This window comes from Helianthus annuus, chromosome 12 (assembly GCF_002127325.2).
Source record: "Helianthus annuus cultivar XRQ/B chromosome 12, HanXRQr2.0-SUNRISE, whole genome shotgun sequence".
Taxonomy (NCBI): domain Eukaryota; kingdom Viridiplantae; phylum Streptophyta; class Magnoliopsida; order Asterales; family Asteraceae; genus Helianthus; species Helianthus annuus.
In genome coordinates, this window is record NC_035444.2 from 118,551,086 (window position 1) to 118,554,035 (window position 2,950).

Below are 2,950 nucleotides of genomic sequence, written 5' to 3' on the forward strand. Positions count from 1 at the left end.
TTAAGTGAGACTTGAAATATACGGTTTTGGAAATATATATATATATATATATATATATATATATATATATATATCTATACTACTTTAATAAGCATATAGGAAGGGCAAAAATGGTCATTTGCCACTTTACAAGTCTTTAAAGCATATTGTACAACTAACTAATGCAAAATGTTGAATCTGATAAAGCAACAAAATTTTTGGGCGGGCAAACAAAATTTTAGGCGGCCAATTGTGCATTCAATTTTTGAACTCCCCGACACCAAAAGCTTCCATAAACCTATCCCTAAATATTCCTTTCTCTCAGCAATTTCAAATTTTGAATCTCAAGAAACCATTTATACTTCTCAGATCCATATCTATCTAGAGTAATCCGCTTTCTCAAGAAACCATATCTACTTCTCAGAGACAAAATCGAGATCCATCTAGAGTAATTCGCACACTTCCACCCATATCTGTTGACCTGCTTGAAATTTCCGCCGCTGATACTCCGGCGACCGGCGTTGTTGCTCGCTTCGCCGTTAGGTCTCACCAGGTATGCACAAATTAGGGCAATTTTGTTTCGGTTTCATGATCTTTAGGTTTTAACTTGTATTTTGTAGTTGTTAAATGTTTGTTTTGGAAAATTGGTAAAAAATTTTGGATTGGAAGAACATAGTTTTCAGTTGAGAACGAGAAAGAACTAGGGTTCTTAATTTGTGCTTTGTCAGTGGACTTATCGCTGGAATTGTAAATAACACGATTGATATTTCTTTAATTGTTTCAGTTCTACACTGATGGAATCTTTGATGCACGATTACAGGAGATTTATTTCATCACCTGGCAGAACTCAGGTTGCTATTGGAACACATGACTTGTACACAATAGACGGCCCATTAACGTATGAGGTTCGTGATTTTCTTAAGTAGTCAGATTTGTCCGGCGTATATTTTATCTCTTAATGCTTTATTATTTTTTTTAATTTGTTCAGGCTTTGCCACCGTCAGAGATAGAGTTCAATCCACTAAAACATGTAAAAAGAGGTAATTAACTTCAATACACTAAATATAAAGTCACTCACAGCTACTGAACTACATTCATTTTACAAATATATCAAGACAAACCCATACATAATATTTATGATATTATTGGTTACTTCATTTATTTTTAATTGGCTTTAGCAAGAAATTTACTAATGCAGTGGTGATGACTTCTTTTATAGGTGGAAACTTTCAAAGTTGATAAGCTGATGGAATTTACAAGGTATATCCTTCGTATATTTGCATTTTAAGAAGCGTGTGTATACATATAAATCTATATCATTCTTTCTGGTAGTTGAGAGAGTGATATGTGCTTTCAATTTTATTCTGATACCATGTTTGCCTTATAAAATGGCAGTCTGATTTGAAACTGAAGAAAGACTTGCACATAATTGAAGATTTACCCGTTTACCCTTTTATTTATGATCCAAACAGGTATACTACTTTGATTTTCAATATTTACGGTCCCACTGTAGCCTGTTTTTTGATTTGATAATCATTTAATCTACAAACTACCAATTCATTTTTGCAGAACCGTTTTGTCTCTTCCGCCAATAATTAACAAAGCACACTCGGCTATCTCTTGGAAGACCAAAAACATGTTCATCAAATGCACAGCCACCGATTTGACCAAGCTTTGCAGGCTTTCAACATATTTTTGTTAAAAAAATTGCAGGTCTTTTAACAATTTTTTTAGACCAAGTTGACTAGACCTGACCCAACCCGAAACCCGTTCCGACCCAGACCTGTTTTGACCCGAACCCAAGATTTTAGTATTTTATGTCAAGGTTTAAACTTAAAGTTATACTCTTTCATTTATATGTCAAGGTTTTAATTTTTTTATTGGGTTTATAAACTAACTTTAAGTGTTCTCTCGGTCGTAACACTTTTGATCTTCGTCACCATCTAAAGTTAGAGTTTCTGTCAAAATATATATGTAATGATCAATATTCACTTTTTTTGGGATATCCTGTAATTGTTACCATAGAACACTGTTTTACCACTTCCTGGGTGCTCATCCCAATCCGTAATATCAAGCATTAAACAAATCGAAAAGCCTTCCAAAAAAAAAAACTAAATCAACAACATAATAACATATACTAGAGTTAATTCAACCATAAAACAGTAAAAACGACATAATAACATAAATTAAAAAAGAATCCACTTCACACCTTTTACTCCTATGCTAAATCGTAAAAGTCCTCAACTCAACGAACTCGATTTCCCAGAACTTTCAAAACTCAAAGAATACCGTCAAGTGATGCCTGTCAAGATCCGGATAATGTAGAGCATATATGAAAGCTGCTAGATTTGGACAGACGTTATAACGAACCAGGCCACTTTACCAACATAGACCAACTAATAGTGGATTGGGCTTCATACTGCATCAATACATTTCCTATAAAGATTGTATCTGTAAGCTGTGTGACTAACAATGTCAAATTTACCAATAGCATGTCACTAATACATTTGATAGAAACAAAACTTCAACAGTTAATACCAAAGTCCAAATAAACAGACACAACACCGTGTCAGATCGTCTCAACCTACAAGAACTGTTAACGCACATCAATCTCCTCGGATTTACAAAAATATTAAACCCAACCATAAGCATGTGAGCCACACGAGTAGTGGATAACGGCTAATTAGCAGCACTTGGTTCACTTAATGAACATTACTCCCCAATTGGTTTCCTCTTTCTACCAAGAACAGAAGCCTTTTGAAACCTCGGTCCACCCATACGCCAGCTCTTAAATGCCGTAGTTGATGACTTAGCAGCATCATACACTTCAAAATCAAGAAATATACAAGATTTCAAGTTACTTATATTCTTATATTCAAAATGTTTAGAAACAGGGAGCAAATAAAATGGGTAATTCAAATCTCACATTTTGTTTCTTTTTTTGTTTTCATATAGAAATTTTTGGGTATTT

General features: G+C 33.9%; 1 long non-coding RNA gene across 2 annotated transcripts; it reads left to right on the forward strand.

Moving 5' to 3' along the window:
• Positions 1-287: 287 nt before the first annotated feature.
• LOC110897055 lies at positions 288-2,065 on the forward strand. Of its 2 annotated transcripts, none has more exons than XR_002568399.2 (6): positions 288-532; positions 764-884; positions 968-1,019; positions 1,199-1,239; positions 1,375-1,451; positions 1,549-2,065. It is a non-coding gene; the product is annotated as an uncharacterized LOC110897055 (long non-coding RNA). The 2 variants fall into 2 exon arrangements; XR_002568398.2 differs by having other exon boundaries at positions 290-532; positions 800-884.
• Positions 2,066-2,950: the final 885 nt, after the last annotated feature.